Here is a 19616-nt window from a genome sequence, read left to right on the forward strand (position 1 = left end):
GAACTAAATAGGAATATAAAGTATTATAAATTATTTAATAAACCATACAAATTACTATTCTCTCCAGAAGTACAATGCTTTGTTTTTAAAATGATTATCTCCATAAGCTACTTTAGATTAAAATATTTCAATTCAGAAATTCAGAGAAAACACAAATCTTCACTGTCAAACAGTATCTGGGTCCTAGAAAGTAACTTTAGAGAAAATTTAGAGGAGACAACAACTACATGAAACTATATGAATTATAAAGTAATTGACAAAATGAAGACCTAAAAAGACTTAGAAAATGGTAGCACCTAGTGGAACTTTTGGAGTATTTTGGTAGTTTTTGTTTGTTTGTTTGTTAGTTTTGCTGTGACTTTCATTTTTCAAGATCTTCAGACAGCATCAGACTGTGTGCATATGTGTGGTTCCTAAATGACAAAGGTTCCATGGTCACCATTGAATCTGACTACCAAAGACAGAAATGAAAGCACCAAAAGAGAAATTATTTTAAATCATTTTGGTTTCACCTCATTGTTGTGATTGTTTTAAATTGGCAGCAAAACCCAAGATCCCTTTCATTTTTAATTGTTCTGTCCTCATCCCCTTGCTGTGTTTTGGCACATTACCATGTGATTATTAAAAAAAAAAAAAGACAACATATATATATATATCTATATATATCTATATCTATATCTATATCTATATATCACAAAAGTCACCCTTTTCAAGTGAACAATTTAAGTGATTTTTGGCAAATTTACTGAGTGGTGCAATCTTCACCATTAATAATTTTTAGAACAACTGGATCCCCCCAATAAGATCCCTCAAACCCATTTATACTAAATCCAGATTCCTACTCCTAGACACAGGTAATCACTAATCTACTTTCTATCTCTATGAATTTGCTTTCCCTAGACATATCCTATAAATAGGATCATACAATATGTTTTCACAATCACACAATATGTGTTCCCTTCACTTTGCATTCTTTCTGAAGTTTATCTATAATGTAGACTGTGTAAGCAGTACGTTATTTTTATTGCTGAATAATATTCAATTACATGGATATAATATAGTGAATGGACAATTGAGTTGTTTCCAGTTCTTGGCTATTATAAATAATGCTATTATGAACATTCACATGCAAGTTTTCTTGTGGGCTTATGTTTTCATTTCTCTTCAATAGATACCCAGGAGCTGATCTGCTGGTTTATCTGGTAGTTTTAACTTTTTGAAAAACTTTCAAACTATTTTCAAAAGTGGCTACAAGATTTTACATTCCCACCAGCAATGTATAAGTGTTCCCATTTCTCTACATCCTCACAAACATTTGTTTTCTTAGTTATTATAGCCAGTGTAGTGGGTGTGAAATAGTGTCTCATTGTGGTTTTAATTTCCATTTCCCTAATAACTAATGCTATTGAGCATCTTTTCACATGTTCAATAGCCATTTCTATATATTTTTTTGTAAAATGTCTTTCATACCTTTAACTCATTTTTTTTATTGAGCTATTTGTATTATTATTGAGTTTTAAGGGTTCTTGGAAGGTACAAGACCTTTATCAGATATGTGTTTCCTCAGTCTATTATTTTTTCATTTTCTTTTTTTTTTTTAAGTTTATTTATTATTTATTTTGAGAGAGGGCATGAGCGGGGGTTGGGAGGCAGAGAGAGAAAAGGAGAGAGAGAATCCTAAGCAGGCTCCACATTCAGTGCAGAACCGGATGTGGGCTCACTCCCACAGCCATCAGATCATGATCTGAGCCAAAATCAAGAGCTGGTTGCTTGCTTAACTGACTGAACCAACTAGGTGTCCCAATTTTTTCATTTTCTTAATGGTGACTTTTGAAATGCAAAAGTTTTGGATTTTGATGTTCAATGTATTAATTTATTTCTTTTATAGGCTGTGCAAAGAAATAGCTAAGAACTCCTTGCCTAACCCAAGGTCTCAAAGATTTCCTACTATGTTTTATTCTAAAAGTTTTATTGTTTTAGCTTACATTTAAGACTATTATTTTTATGTATGGTGTGAAATGAGAGTATAAGTTCATGTCTTTGCATGTAGGTATCCAATTGTCCCAAATTCATTTGTTGAAAAGATTATACTTTCCCCGATGAATGTCCTCCGCATATTTCTCAAAAACCAATTGGCTATGAATATACACATTTATTTCTGGACTCTCAATTGTGCTCCATTCATCTATATGTTTACCCTTATGTCAGTGCCACACTGTCCTGATAACTATATTTATAGTAAGTTCTGAAATTGAAAAGTGAAAGTCCTCCAATTTTCAAAACGGTTTTGGCTATTGTAGATGTTTTGCATTTCCTATAAATTTTAGAATCTGCTTGTCAACTTATACAAAAAGGCACCAAAAATTCTGACAGGGATTACATTGAATCTATGCTCAAGTAGTGGAAAATTTTCACCTTAAACATATTGAACCTTCCAATCTATGAATATGGAATGTCTTTCCATTGATTTAGATCTTCTTTGTTCTCAATAAATTTTTTAAATTTTCAGTATAATAGTCTTGTATTTCTTTTATTAAACTTATTCCAAAAGTATTTAATTCTTTTTGTTGATATATTGAATAGAATAATATTTTCCATTTTCTGATTTATCATTGTATAGAAATACAATTGAATTTTTTTTCAGCTGGCACACATAGCTTTGAATCTTTTGTTTTATAGGTATATAATTCACACACCATAAAAACTATCCTTTTAAAATGTATAATCCCAAGGTTTCAGTATATTCATAGAGTTGCACAATCATCATCACTATCTAATTTCAGAATACTTTCATCACCCCCAAAAGAAACACTGTGCCCATTAGCAGACATTCCTCATTTCCTCTTATCCTCAGCCTCTGGCAATCACTAATATTTGTCTCTATATACTTGTCTATTTAATATAAATGGAATCATACACTATGTGGTCTTTTGTGTCTGGCTTCTTTCACTTAGCATGTTCTTAAAGTTCATCCATGTTGTAGTATATATCCATATCGCATGGTTTCCACTTTTTGAGTATTATAAATAATACTACTATGAACCTTCACATACAAGTTTTTGTGTAGATACATACTCTCATTTCTCTTGGGAATATACCTATAAGTAGAAAATCTAGGTCATATGGTAACTCTACATTTAATCTCTAGAGGAACTGCCAAACTTTTTCAAAGTAGTTGCACCATTTTACATTTCCGTCATCTGTGTATAAGGATTGCAATTTCTCCACATCCTCACCAACATTTTTCTTTTTTTAAATTATAGCCATTTTAGTTGGTGTGAACTGGTATATCATCATGGGTTTAATTTTTATCCAGTGGCTAAGGATGTTGAACATCTTTTCATATGCATATTAGTTTTTATATATCTTATTTGGAGAAATGTTTATTCAGAGCCTTTGCTTACTTTTAAATTGGGTTATGTGTCTTTTTATTATTGATTAGCAATCGCGTTTTATAATCTGGATACAAGTCTTTTATCATATAAATATTTTATAAATATTTTCTCCCATTATTTCAATTTTTCATTTTCTTGAGTATGTCCTTTTAAGCAGTTTTTTTTTTTCAATTTGATGATCTAATTATCTTTTGTGTGTGTGTGGCTTGTACTTTTGGTGATGTATCTAACCAATCATTTCTTAGTCCAAGGTCCAGATGATTGATACATATGATTTCTTCTAAAAGTTTTATGGTTTTAACCATTACATTTAGGTCTTTGACCCACTGTGAGTTAATTTTTGAATATGGGGTGAAAGAGAAATACAATTTTATTCTTTAGCATGTGGATATCCAGTAGCCCCAGAGCCATCTGCTCCAAAGATTATTGTTTCCCTATTGAATGATCTTTGCATCATTAGAACCAATATCATGAGTCTTAAATAATAAAACATCAAGTTATGATGCCATAATGGTAATAGTATATCCATTTGTTTCTGTAGTTAAAGTTTTTAAGTTGTCTTTTCATATTTAAAATAATATTTGAAAAGAATTTCAGAGGCAGTTTCCATTTTAGAGTATCTTAAGAATCAGCCTGATGCAGTTGTAGTCCAACTTGAAGAAACTGCTTTGTCAGTATTCTATTTATTTCAGACAACTATGATACTAGATTTTTATAAATTGTAATGTTTTCTGTGGCATGTAAGAGAAACATCAATCACACTGGCTTAAATAAAAATATATTTCATTGTCCCTGAAAAGGAATCACATCCATGGTTTATAGAGAAACTATCATAATATCTTGAATTTTGAGTCTGATAGTACAATTGGATGAGACTATTAAGTTGTCTACCTTGGATACAGAATGAGTATATTTTACATGCGAAAAGGAAGGAAATGAATATTTGTGACCAAGAAGGTCGAGTATGGTGAATTATATTTTATTATTGTTCAAAATATTTGGTGCTTCTTTATGACATCATGCTTTGCATATGATTTCCTTAGGCCAATAAAATAGGAGAAGCCAGATATGCCACTTCCAAGCAGAAGCTTCAAGAGCCATTGTATGATTCCAATACATTCTTCATTTTCTTTTACCATGAGACTGGCAATGTTCCAGGTAGAGGCTGCTCTCTCAGCATGGGTTCCAGAATGAAGACAACATCAAACTGAGTTACAGCTGACCAATACAAGATGAGTTAAAAGACCAGGAAACAAATTTTGTTGTTTTAAGCTTCCGAGATTTGGGGATTATTTTGTTATGGCAGCATAGCCTCAGTTAATGAAAATGATGACTATTTTACAATTATTTCAGAACTTTTGATTTTTTAAGTATGTCTAAGGAGGCCATAATATACAAAGGAAAACTTGTTTTCTTACACTTAATTTCAAGTTCTAAAAAATTATTTTAAAATACTTGTTTTAAAAGGCCTGGGGGGTGCTTGGGTGGCTCAGTGGGTTAACTGTTTGACTTTTGATTTTGGCTCAGTCATGATCTCATGGTTGTGAGATAGAGCCCCACAATGGGCTCCACACTGGGTATAGAGCCTACTTAAGATTCTCTCTCCCTCTCCCCCTGCCCCTCCTTCACTCACTTGCTCTCGCACACACACATGCACATGTGCCCAGGTGCATGTGCACGCTCTCTTAAAAACAAAAAACAAACAACAACAACAAAAAAAAAACTGGGGTGCCTGGATGGCTCAGTCTGTTGAGCATCCAACTTCAGCTCAGGTCATGATCTCATGATTCATGAGTTCAAGCCCCATGTCAGGATCTGTGCTGACAGCTCACAGCCTGCAGCCTGCTTTGGATTCTGTGTTTCCCTCTCTCTCTCGGCCCCTGCCCTGCTCATGCTCTGTCTCTCTCTCTCAAAATAAATAAGCATTAAAAAATTTTAATAAAAAAATAAAATAAATTTAAAAAGAGAGAGAGAGAGAGACAAGGCCTGATACAACCTTTATCTGCCAATCTAAATCCATATAAATTTGTATCATCTTTCCTACTTAAAAAAATTTATAAGGCTCTAACATCTGAATAAATGATGCTATTAGCTCAATATTAAACTAGAAAACTTGAAGTTTCCAATACACTCAGAGAGTTAAAATTTGTATTATAACACACAAGACTTTTATACTATACTTATTCATATTTACATAAGTGTTCTCAAATTAAAATGATTTGTTACAAACAAAGAGCCAAAATGCACCCAGGGGGTTTCCTACATGGTTACATGGAAATGATTCTTAATTTCATACATTGAATATTTTTTATACACCATGAATCTTCTAAATTAGAGCCATTCAGTTTTCAGCATGTTGCAGCTAAGTTCAACTATTGGAAATAAAAAGAGGAGATGAGTTACCTATAGCAGTCTACATTTTGATTGAAGATGGCAACACAAGGAAGTGGTTTGTTTGAGCAGTAACAGCATATTTATTGGTATATTCCAACCTGAAATAAAATTAAAATGTGTAAATTTCATATTTTATTATATTAACATTATTTATGACAGTACATATTAAAATTTTCACCTAAGATTATATGTTACAGTTAAAGAAAATCATAATTCCAACAGTGATTCTACTATTTATAAACAGGATTGTTTTCTGGCAAACTAAAGAACAATTTCCTAAACAAGTAAATAAACAGAAAACAAAGCTGCTAAAGTCCCTTTGCAGAATTATATTTTTCTATTTAGCATTTATATTTTAGCTTAAAGGAATTAGAAGTAATATTGTGAAAAATATAAGGATTGGAAAAATCCCAAACAAGCCAACCAAGGAGATAAACAAATGGGACAAAGAAGTGGGGAGAGAAAACTAAAAAGCTAAAACAATTCAATAAGTATTAAGTAACTTAATTCTAATTCCATATCAGGAGCATGCCAGATTCCCTAAGCAATATTACACAAAGATTAAATTTTTGTTCTGTAGAAATGAGTCCTATTTTCAATAGAACCATTTTATTATCTAAATATAGCTCTAATTAATTTAAATTTAGCTAAGTGCATTATCCATGATTACCCATTCAAAAGATTATCTTTAGCAACCTGTCAGGCCAACAGAGAAAGCATAGGATTGGGGAAAGACCAAAGATAGCAGCAAAGGATGTTACCGGTGCTGTGCGTTTCCTACCATGCACCCCCGAAAATACAGCATGGTATCACTCAAACTTCTTCAGATCTGGATGATAGAATATCTCTTAAATAATGCTGCTTTGTAATTTTAGATATACAAAATAAAGCCAATTGATGACAGCAGTAGTCAAAATAGATTATGATTTTGTTTTGAATATATTTCAATACTTTGCATATTATGTGTAAATGGTATATCTTTTTACAGTCTCAGCCCCATGCTTATATTCACATTTACAAATTTCATCCATTCTACAAGAGATTTCACATCCTCCAGGAAAAACTAATTTGTATTAGTTTTTGGTATTTTTCAGAACAGAATTTTTCAGAATTTTACCTGTAACAGTATAGGTAGCTTAGCATGGGCTTACCCTTCACTGTATTACTTTCAGCAAGTTGTTTATCCTCTCCACCCCCACACTGCGTATTTGTAAAATAGGGATTAAATCAAAATTACCTCTTAGGATGGTTGTGAGAATTATCAGAAAGAATACACATAAAGTACTTAGAACAGGGCTTGACACACATTAAGTTCTCAGTTAATTTTAGCTTCTTTTGATTACAGAGAAGAGCAGAGGTAAACTGCCTTGTTGACAGTTATACTCCATATCTAACACAGTGTCTGGCACTTAGTAGCTCTCAACTATCTACTTCTGAATGAATAAAAACTTGTCCTTGAGAAATACTTCTAACTACACAGAAGGAAATGCCGCAAAGGAGTTTTCATGGTCAAAGTGAGCAGTAAGTTTTAAAACTGAAGGTTATTCAAACAGTGTGGGGACGGGGGAAAAAGGCACAGGGTTCTATGATTAGTGCATTGAAGTAACTTGTTTCTCCTGGGGATTATACTAGGGATTTTGTTAGGACAATGGTCATAGTAATAAAATGTAACCAGGTCCAAAATCTCTAGTTAAATTTGGTTAATTAGTATAATTTTTATATTAAGGAAGAGTAGCAAATTTACACAATCATAAGTGTTGTGTAATAAATATGGCTAGTATATACTTTAGATATACCTGAAGACCATTTTAAAAATGCTTTCACAAAAAGTTTGTAAGACTTCCCAGTCTTTTCAAGAAAGGTTGTCATAACCAAATTATCAGTGAAGGAACCTTTATCTTCTATGTTTGCTTTAAACTTTACTATGCTTCAAGGACTTTTCAATTGATTAAGGTATATTTAAGAACTATGATATTGTATATATGTGTACATATGCATTATGCATGCACTATCAGCACTTCATGGAAGTCTATGAACAGAAAGAAACATCTTTTCTATTAACTTATCACAAACAAGACATTAGATGTCAGAAGACCATGTAAGATGAGCATCCTGGATTCCTTTCTACTGCCTTTTGCCCTCTTTTACCTTTGTTGTGTCCTTTTCAACCCCTCTGAACTCCCTGAAGCTTCATTCTAGAAGAGTAGCTTAAGTAGAATGAGTAGCTCATTCTAAATTCTACCAGTGCCTCCATCTTGGTGGTCATGGCAGGCTCCTTCCCTATGTTAACAGAAGGGAGGTGGAAGTCCTTCATATTGGTCCTTTTAGGAGACAAACCTTTCTCTTAATATTATCAACTATATACTCATAGCTTAATTCCAATGAATATGCTAAACAACACATTGGGCCCCTATGGAATGAGAAAGGGTAATATGAAGAAGGAAATCCCCCTAGTAAGAGGGAACCTGAGTAGAGTTGGAACCCAGATGTTTTTTGTCAGTGGAGTTAGACAACATCCCTCTCCACATGTGTCTATTTGGATTAGGATTAGATGTTTGTGGGTACTGGGGCAGAATAAATTATAAAGATATGTGTACCCTTTTGCATCTTGTGATTTGTACTAAGGCCAAAGCCTTCCAGGAGAAAATATTTAAACTCTATCCACTATTGAGGTTGAGATATACCTAACTGATAGAGAATTGAGGGTCTTAACAAAAGTTAGATTTTAGGAGGGGATGTTCCAGAAGAGGATCCAGCATAAGGAAAGAGTATACAATGCATTAGGCCAGTAACAGCACCCAAAACAGTAGCAGGAAATTGGTACAGATATGGCAAATAGCCAAACTATCCCAACCCAACAATACTAGTGGAATTAATCTGGGGATGGGGGGAGGGGAGAGAGGATATTTGTGTACATTTTTTAAACTAGAGCACTTTTGGATTCAGTCAACTTCATGTGGAACCCTCTTAACCCCTAACACCTTTTCTTACCTCAAAAAAAACATCTTTTCCTGGTGAATAGATAAAGATCTATACCAAAAATTCAGACATCAACAGTAATGGTGACAAACTGTAAGTGGTACTCAGGAAAAGAATGTAGGAAAGAATCATGAAAGCAACAAGGAAAAAAAAGTCCTTAATCCACAAGATAAGACATATCAGGTTCACAACAGACCTATCCACAGAAACTTGGCAGGCCAGGAAGGGGTGGCAGGGTATATTCAATATGCTGAATCAGAAATATATGCAGCCAAGAATTCTTTATCCAGCAAGGCTGTCATTCAAAACAGGAGAGATTAAAAATTTCCCAAACAAAAACTAAAGGAGTTTATGACCACTAAATCAGCCCTGCAAGAAATTATAAGGGGGACTCTCTAAGGAGAGAAAAGATGAAAAAAGAAAAAAAAAGACCAAAAGCAACAAAGACTAGAAAGGACCAGAGAACACCACCAGAAAATCCAACTCTACAGGCAACATAATGGCAATTAATTCAGATCTTTCATTACTCACTCTAAACATCAGTAGACTAAATGCTCCAATCAAAAGACATAGGGTAACAGAATGGATAAGAAAACAAGATCCATCTATAATATGCCATTTACAAAAGACCCAATTGAGACCTAAAGACACCTTCAGATTGAAAGTAAGGGGATGGAGAACCATCTATCATACTAATGGTCGTCAAAAGAAAGCCAGAATAGCTATACTTACTTCAGACAATCTAGATTTTAAAATAAAGACTGTAACAAGAGATGAAGAAGGGCATTATGTCATAATTAAGGGGTCTATAAACAAGAAGATCTAACAATTGTAAACATTTATGTTCCAAACGTGAAACACCGAAATATATAAATAAATTAATCACAAACATAAAGAAACTCATTGATAATAATACCATAATAGCAGGGGACTTCAACATCCCACTTACAACAATGGACAGATCATCTAATCAGATTATCAACAAGGAAACAACGGCTTTGAATTACACACTGGACCAGATGGACTTAACAGATATATTCAGAACATTTCATCCTAAAGCAGCAGAATACACATTCTTCTCAAGTGCACATGGAACATTCTCCAGAATAGATCACACACTGGGACAAAAATCAGCCCTCAACAACTACAAAAAGATCGAGATCATACTGTGCATATTTTCAGACCACAACACCATGAAACTCAAAATCAACCACAAGAAAAAAATTGGAAAGGTACCAAATACTTGGAGACTAAAGAACATCCTATTAAAGAATGAATGGGGTAACCAAGAATTTAAAGAGGAAATTAAAAGTACATGGAAGTCAAGGAAAATTATAGCACCACAGCCCAAAACTTCTGGGATGCAGCAAAAGCGGTCATAAGAGGAAAGTATATACAATCCACGCCTTCCTAAAGAAGGAAGAAATGTCTCAGATACACAATTTAACCTTACACCTTAGAGCTGGAAAGAATAGCATATAAAACCCAAAAACAGCAGAAGACAGGAAATAATAAGGAATAGAACAGAAATCAATGCTACCAAAACCAAAAAACAAAAACAAAAAACAGTAGAACAGATCAATGAAACCAGGAGCTGGTTCTTTGAAAGAATTAACAAAATTGATAAACCACTAGCCAGTTTGATCAAAAAGAAGAAGGAAGGACCCAAATAAACAAAATCAAGAATGAAAGAGGAGAGATTACCACCAACATAGCATAAATACAAACAATAATAGGAGAATATTACAAGCAATTATATGACAATAATTTGGAAGAAATGGACAAATTCCTAGAAATATAAACTACCAAAACTGAAACAAGAAGAAATAGAAAATTTTAACAGACCCATAACCAGTAAAGAAATCGAATTAGTAATCAAAAATCTGCCAAAAAACAAGAGTCCAGGGCCAGATGGCTTTCCAGGGGAATTCTAACAAATGTTTAAAGAAGAGTTAACACCTATTCTCTTGCAGCTGTTCCAAAATATAGAAATGGAAGGAAAACTTCCAAACTCATTCTATGAAGCCAGCATTACCTTGATTCCAAAACCAGACAAAGACCTCACTAAAAAGAACTGCAGACCAATTTCCCTGATGAACATGGAGGCAAAAATCCTCAACAAGACACTAGCCAAGTGGATCCAACAATACGTTAAAAGAATTATTCACCACAACCAAGTGGGATGCAGAGCTGGTCCAATATCTGCAAAACAATCAATGTGATACATCACATCAAAAATTTTAAAAAAAAAGGACAAGAACCACATGATCCTCTCAATAGATGCAGAGAAAACATTTGACAAAATACAGCATCCTTTCTTGAGAAAAACCCTCAAGAAAGTAGGGATAGAAGGATCATACCTCAAGATCATGAAAGTCATATATGAAAGACCCACTGCTAATATCGTCCTCAACAGGAAAAAACTGAAAGCTTTCCCCTAAAGTCTGGACACAACAGGGATTTCCACTCTTGCCATTGTTATTCAACATAATATTGGAAGTCTTAGCCGCAGCAATCAGACAACACAAAGGAATAAAAGGCATCTGAACCAGCAAGGAAGAAGTCAATACTAGGTATTTATCCAAGGGATACAGGTATGCTGTGTCAAAGGGACACGTGCACCCCAATCTTTATAGCAGCACTATCAACAACAAAGTATGGAAAGGGCTCAAATGTCCACCAATGGATGAATGGATAAAAAAGACATGGTATATATACATATATATACATATATATGTGTGTGTATGTAGATATACACACACACATATATATGTGTGTGTATACACACGCGCGCGTGCTCACGCATGTAATGCAGTATTACTCGGCAATCAAAAAGAATGAAATTTTGCCTTTGCAACTACGTGGCTGGAACTAGAGGGCATTATGCTAAGCGAAATTAGTCAGAGAAAGACAAATATCGTATGACTTCATTCATAGGAGGACTTTAAGATACAAACAGATGAACATAAGGGAAGGGGAGCAAAAATAATATAAATATAAATATAATATAAATAATATAATATAAAAACAGGGAGGGGAACAAAACACAAAAAACTTAAATATAGAGAACAAACTGAGGGTTGCTGGAGGGGTTGTGGGAGGGGGGATGGGCTTAATTGGTAAGGGGCATTAAGGAAGACACTTGGGATGAGCACTGGGGGTTATACATAGGGGATGAATCACTGGAATCTACTCCTGAAATCATTGTTGGACTATATGCTAACTAACTTGGTTGTAAATTTAAAAATTAATTAATTTAAAAATATTGTATCAATATTGCTTTATTACTAATGTAAGATGTAATTGGGGAAGGTGAATGTGGGGTATATGGGAATTCTCTATACTATATATTTGATTTTTCTATAAATCTATAGCTTTTCTAAAGTATAAAATTTATATTTAGGAGTGCCTGGGTGACTCAATGGGTTGAGCATACAACTTCAGCTCAGATCATGGTCTCACAGTTTGTGTGTTTGAGCCCTGCATTCAGCTCTCTGCTGTCCGCACAGAGCCCCCTTTGGATCCTCTGTCTCCCTTTCTGTCTGCCCCTCCCCTGCTTACACATATGTGTTCTCTTTCTCTCTTTCAAAATATAAATAAATATTTTAAAAATAAATAAAATAAAGTAATATCTATTTTTAAAAATAGATACAACCCAGTCTTAAGCCAATGTGGATGTACATTTATCTGACCACTGTGGTTGGTAGAGATAGGCATTTGATCTCAGTCAATTCAAATTAAGGTGATGTAAGGACTTTGGCTCAAAATGTTCTACTTAGAAATAAGGAAATGAGATTGAGAAATCTGCAGCAATTTTGTGAGCTTGCCTAGGCATTAAGATAAACTAGAGAAAAGAATATAGAGAAAGAATCTGGCAATGCTTTTGGAGCTCGGGATACAGCTGGATCTACTCTGGTCAGCTAAGTTACATGAACCAATAATCAACTATTTATTGTGTGAGCCAGTTTCAGTTTAGCATTCAATCACTTTAAACACAAAGAGTGCTGAAAGAACAAATGTGCAAATTATTAACTTCTGTTTTGGGAAATGTACTCAAATAAAGCAAAATTTCTATTATACAAGATAGCAATATAATAGCAGAATAATAACATGATCACCAAATCAGTTCAAACATCTTCAAGATCCAAAATTTTGGATACCATAACCTGTTTTTTGCTTATTTTTAACATTATGATCTGGTTCCTAAGTAAAACCATCTTCATGAAAGGGTACTGATGCAATTTTATCTCCAATGTTAACAGTGACAAAGTTATTTTTAAAGTAAATTCATAATCTTTTTTATAAAGCAGCAAATAGACTATTTTAAACTGTGAATGTTTAAGGGTTTTTGACATAGTATGAAAAAGGAGTTTCCAGACAGAATTTATAATAAATAAATTATATCCTCTGTCCTTTGATATTCAGATTAGCTTCTTGCATAATTTTGAGGCTTTGTAAGTTTTTGCACTTGGCTCTTTATTTTTGCCTCCAATTGTAAATTCCCATATAGTTTTACAGAACTATGGTAGAACATTTATTTAAAGATCACCACATACACATTTCTATTCATAATACTTGAACAAAAAAAGCCATCAGTAGTCTGTATAACAGGTCTTTAATACTCAATTAAATCACATTAATTTAAGGTGCTCACACACAAAAAAATTATTTTGCTTTTGTTCCTACTAGTGGAAAGGTACATTATAATTGTAGCCTTCAAAAGAGCCTGCATACTAAAATTTTACTCAAGAATATAAAATTAAATTTCAAATAATCCAGGAAAATGTAATAAGAGTCTACATCCTAGACTTTTTTTCAGGGATTTTCTAGATTCCTTTTCAGGGATCTCCACATGATTCTCTCTCTCCTCTGAATCTTCAAAATCCAAGTCTCTCCCAATGGGAACAAATAATAATTAAAAAATCTGTAAACTCCCTAGTGCTAGCTATTAAAGTTTCTCTACTGCCTTTCACAACCAAACTTCTTGAGCGTTGTCTTCACTTGCTGTCACCACTTTCTTACTTGCCAATCATTCCTCAGTCTACTGGAGTCTGGCTTCTAAGTGAAAGGCTCTAACAAAAGTAATCTTGCAGAGGTCACTGCTGATTCCCAGGTTACTTTTCAAGTCTTATTTGAAATCTCAGAAGCATAGGCATTTGCTGTCCTATCCCTTTCTTGAAAGACCTTTACACCACTGGCACAGGAGTCACCAAATATATATGGTCTTTCTCCTACTTTTTTGACTGCTCCCTTTTGATCCTTTATCCAACTCTCACATGTCATTTCTGCCCAAGCTTTCTTTTCTTCTTACTCTAGTCTGTCTGGTTTTTCTATTCCACTATCTCAGAGTCTTTACTTACCATCTGAATTTGGTAACTCCTGATTCTGTATCTCTAGCCCTCATTAATCTCCATCCTGGATTTTAGAACAATTTACCCAACCACCTATTCAAGAGCTCAAATTGCATGTCCCACAGGTACCTCAAATTTATTCCATCTAAATTTAACTTATAATCTGATCTTCCTCATGAATGACCTCACCATTCACCCAGTTATCTGAGCAATAAACTGACAGGATCCTTTAATCTCCCCTTTTCCTTATCTCTCACATCCACTCAACTACCAAGCAAGGCTTTTGTCTTAACAGTGGTAAGAAATCACTAAAGGGCATTTAAGCAGTGGAGGGACAAGAGCATATTTGTGTATTAGAAAGAGTACAATACCACATAACAGAGAATGGAGTGGAGTTAATCACAGATCGGAAATTATTTTGACCTGTGGTGGAAACCATGGGGGAAATGATACTTTTAATGAATGTTATGTGCCAAATACAAAAACAAACACATTGAGAAAGACTTCTTTCTTTAAAGCAAGTGTTAAACTAAACATACTAGAAATGACAAATATCTCTTCCTGTTACATCATTCCTTCAGAAAATCTGCTTCCTAACAGTGCTGCTTATATCCTATACCTGCTTTGCCCTGTCCTCAGCTGATTGGATCACCTGTGGATATAGGACTTCAGAAAAACCTTACCATAGACTGGGTTAAGCCAGTTAAGACTTTTTCTACTAGTTGCACAGAATGCAGACAGCCAGTCTCTACCTGGTTCTTACACTAATTTGTTTATTCTGTTGAAACAGAAGTGTTCACATTCGATGAGGAATTTTTGAGTACTATATACCCAAATAAAAATCAGAGAATATAATAGCAAAAGTGAAAAAGTTAATACTTTTTAATCAAACAACTGACATTTTAGAAATCCTACAGAAATAATTTTTAAAAATTAGGACAAAGATTTGAAGGGGACAATGATGTTCACTACTGGGCTATTTATAAAAGCAAAAATTTTAAATAGATAAAAGTTGGAATAACTAACTATATTATGAACAACAGAAGACTGCTTAAGGACATGCACAAAACAATAACAATGTTTATTTCTTTGTAGTGAAATTATAGTGATTTTCTTTTCTTTTGCATTTTTCAAGTTTTCTGAACTAAGCATATATGCCTTTTATTAGAAACAAATAAAAAATATTAATAGAAAAATCTACTCACCACTTTAATTAACCAAATAGTCTCAACATCACAATAATGAGACAAACTGGTATTATTTCTCTCCAAAAGGGATGCATTATATCACTTATGTAGTGATTTTTTGTCCTAAGTGTCTAATTTAGTCATAGAAAACAATTAGACAAACCCATATTGAAGGACATTCTATAAAACAACTGGTGTGAACTATCCAAAATGCCAACATCTTGAAAGATCCCAATTGTTCTAAATAAAGGAGACTAAAATTACAACCAAATTTGAAGTATGATCCTTGATTGACCCTGTGTGGAAAAAAAAACATTAGGAGAACTGGAGAAATGTGAACATAGACCGAATATCAAAATATATTATTGTTCAATATTAAATTTCTTGAATGTGATAATGATACTGAGGTATAATATATATGCAGTGTTATGGTATAAAATGGTATGTAGGAGATTATCCTCATTCTTAGGAGATACATGCTATTATGCTATGTATTTAGTAGTAAAGCACTCCAACTTTAAATAGTTCCGCTAAAATGGACATGCCTGGGCATGCACATACATGCATGCACGTACACACACACACATATAATTATTAGTAACAGTGTTTCTCAAGCTGTTTCTAAGAGCCTTTTTTAGATCTTTTTTTCCTAATCAGTTCCCTTCCCCCCATAAAATTTTTGAAAATTATGGTTAAAAAAACCCATAAAATTTGCCATCTTAAATATTTTAATTTTTTTAACATTTTTTATTTATTTTTGTGAGACAGAGACAGAGAGAGAGAGCATGAGCAGGGGAGGCGCAGAGAGAGAAAGAGAGGGAAACACAGAATCCGAAGCAGGCTCTAGGTTCCGAGCTTTCAACACAGAGCCTGACATAGGGCTCACACCCACAGACCGCAAGATCATGACCTGAGCCAAGTCAGATGCTAAACTGACTGAGCCACCCAGGCGCCCTGCCATCTTAAACATTTTTATGTGTATAGTTCAGTATTATTAAGTATATTTACACTGTCATGCAATCAATCTCCAGAATTTTTTCATCGTGTGAAACTTAAACTCTACACCCATTAAACAACAACTTCTCACTTCTCCCTGCTCCACCCATTCCCTGACAACCATCATTTTACTTTCGGATTCTATGATTTTTTTCTGCTCTATATACTTTATAGGTGGAATCATATAGTATGTTTGTATGTGTGTGTATGTTTGTGTAATTTGCTTATTCACTTAGCATAATGTCCTCAAGGTTCATCCATGTTGTGGTGTGTGTTAAAATTTCCTTCCTTTTTAAGGCTGAATAATACTCCATTGATTGTATATATCACATTTTATTTATCCATTCATCCATCCATGGACACTTGGGTTGCTTCCACTTTTAAATGTTGTGAATAATGCTGTTAAGAACATAGGTGTACAAATACCTCTTTTCAAGACCTGCTTTCATTTTCTTTGAATACATACTCAGAAGTGAATCATATAACTCTATATTAATTACTTGAGGAACTGACATACTATTTTCCATAGCTGCTGCACCATTTTACATTGCCACCAACACTGCACAAGTTCTAATTTTTCCACATCTTCATCAACACTTATAATTTTACATGTTTTGGATATGAGCTGTCCTCATGGGTGTGAGGTGATAATTCATTAAGATTCTGAATTGCAATTCCTTTTTTTTTTAATTTTTTTAAAATTTTTTGAGAGAGAGAGAGAGAGAGAGAGACAGAGCATGAGCATGGGAGGGGCAGAGAGAGAGGGAGACACAGAATCCAAAGCAGGCTCCGGGCCCCGAGTTGTCAGCAGAGGGCCCGACTTGGAGTTCAAACCCACAAACTGCGAGATCATGACCTAGCCAAAGTCGGACACTCAACTGACTAAGCCACCCGGGCGCCCCTGAATTGCAATTCCTTGATGATTTGTAATGTTGAACAACTTCTCATGTGATTATTGGCCGTTTGTAATATATTTTCAAGACCTTTGCCTGTTTTTTAATCAAGTGACTTTGTTGTTGTTGTAGAGTTGTAGAAGTTTTTTGTATATTCTAAATATACACATTATCAGATATATGATTTGCAAATGTTTCTTCTCATTTCACAGGCTGCTTTTTCACTCTGCTGATTGTGTCCTTTGATGCACGTTAAGTTTTAAATTTTAATGCTGTCTCATTTGTCTTTTTTTAGATTTGTTGCCTGTGCTTTTATGTCATATCCAAGAAATCATTGTCAAATCCAGTGACATGAAGCTCTTCCTCTATGTTTTCTTCTAAAACATAGTTTTATAGTTTTTAAGTTTTATCTTTACGTCTTTGATCCATTTTGAGGTTTTTTGTTGTTGTTGTTTGTTTGTTTTTTATGTAGCATAAGGTAAGGGTCCAACCTCATTTTTTCTTTTTTTTGCATGTGCATATCCTGTTTTCTATATAGCCTTCTTAGCATGAGTCAACACTAACCGGCTTTAGGTTAGCCAGTTATATAGGTTATATCTTTAGGTTACATAAGAAATACATATATTATATTTATAATATATATAATATATTTATAAAATTATATAGTATATTAGTTATATTTTATATTATTATATTTATAATATATATTTAGGTTACATAGTTATATATTTAGGTTATATAAGAAAAAACTTGCTACTGAGATCTAACAACTTTTTCTGACAACAAAAGAGTATTTATATATTTAAAGACAAACTGGTATTAAATATCAGCTCACCTTGGTCAAACTTTCACTCTTGGCAGATAACATGATACTCTATATGAAAACCCTAAAGATTCCACCAAAAAACTGCTAAAACTGATCCATGAATTCAGCAAAGTTGCAGGATATAAAGTCAATGCACAGAAATTGGCTGCATTCCTATACACCAATAATGAAGCAACAGAAAGAGAAATCAAAGAATCGATCCCATTTACAATTGCACCAAAAACCATAAAATACCTAGGGATAAAGCTAACCAAAGAGGTGAAAAATCTATACACTGAAAACTATAGAAAGCTTATGAAAGAAATTGAAGAAGACACAAAAAAATGGAAAAATATCCCATGCTCCTGGATTGGAATAACAAATATTGTTAAAATGTCAATACAACCCAAAGCAATCTAGATATTCAATGCAATCCCTATCAAAATAACACCAGCATCCTTCACAGAGCTAGAACAAACAATCCTAAAATTTGTATGGAACCAGAAAAGACCCTGAATACCCAAGCAATCTTGAAAAAGAAAACCAAAGCTGGAGGCATCACAATCCTGGACTTCAAGATGTATTACACAGCTGTAATCATCAAGACAGTATGGTACTGGCACAAAAACAGACACTCAGATCAATGGAACAGAATAGAGAACCCAGAAATAGACCCACAAATGTATGGCCAACTAATCTTTGACAAAGCAGGAAAGAATATACAATGGATTAAAGACAGTCTCTTCAGCAACTGGTGCTGGGAAAACTGGACAGCAACATGCAGAAAAATGAACCTGGAACACTTCTTACACCATACACAAAAATAAACTCAAAATGGATGAAAGACCTAAATGTAAGACAGGAAGCCATCAAAATCCTCAAGGAGAAAGAAGGCAAAAACCTCTTTGATATCAGTCACAGCAATTTCTTACTCAACACGTCTCTGGAGGCAAGGGAAACAAAAGCAAAAATGATCTATTGGGACCTCAAAATAAAAAGCTTCTGCACAGCGAAGGAAACTATCAGCAAAACTAAAACGCAACTGACAGAATGGGAGAAGATATTTGCAAACAACATATCAGATAAAGGGTTAGTATCCAAAATCTATAGAGAACTTACCAAACTCAACACCCAAAAAACAAATAATCCGGTGAAGAAATGGACAAAAGACATGAATAGACACTTCTCCAAAGAAGACATCCAGATGGCCAAGCGACACATGAAAAAATGCTCCACATCACTCATCATCAAGGAAATACAAATCAAAACCACAATGAGATACCCCCTCACACCTGTCAGAATGGCTAACACTAACAACTCAGGCAACAACAGATATTGGCGAGGATGCGAAGAAAGAGGATCTCTTCTGCACTGCTGGTGGGAATGCAAACTGATGCAGCCACTCTGGAAAACAGTATGGAGGTTCCTCAAAAAATTAAAAATAGAACTACCCTACGATCCAGCAACTGCACTACTAGGTATTTATCCAAGGGATACAGGTGTGCTGTTTTGAAGGGGCACATGTACCCCAATGTTTATAGCAGTGCTGTCAACAATAGCCAAAGTATGGAAAGAGCCCAAATGTCCATCGATGGAAGAATGGATAAAGAAGAAGT

General features: G+C 34.1%; 1 long non-coding RNA gene across 5 annotated transcripts in view; it reads right to left on the bottom strand.

Moving 5' to 3' along the window:
• LOC106968861 (uncharacterized) overlaps positions 1-19616 on the bottom strand; it is a 202520-nt gene that overhangs the window by 177028 nt on the left and 5876 nt on the right. For all 5 annotated transcript variants that reach the window (XR_008297102.1, XR_003413838.2, XR_008297103.1 and 2 more), the window contains exon 2: positions 5799-5887. This is a non-coding gene — a long non-coding RNA (uncharacterized LOC106968861). The remainder of the gene's footprint in view (positions 1-5798; positions 5888-19616) is intronic.

Source organism: Acinonyx jubatus, chromosome A2, assembly GCF_027475565.1.
Source record: "Acinonyx jubatus isolate Ajub_Pintada_27869175 chromosome A2, VMU_Ajub_asm_v1.0, whole genome shotgun sequence".
Taxonomy (NCBI): domain Eukaryota; kingdom Metazoa; phylum Chordata; class Mammalia; order Carnivora; family Felidae; genus Acinonyx; species Acinonyx jubatus.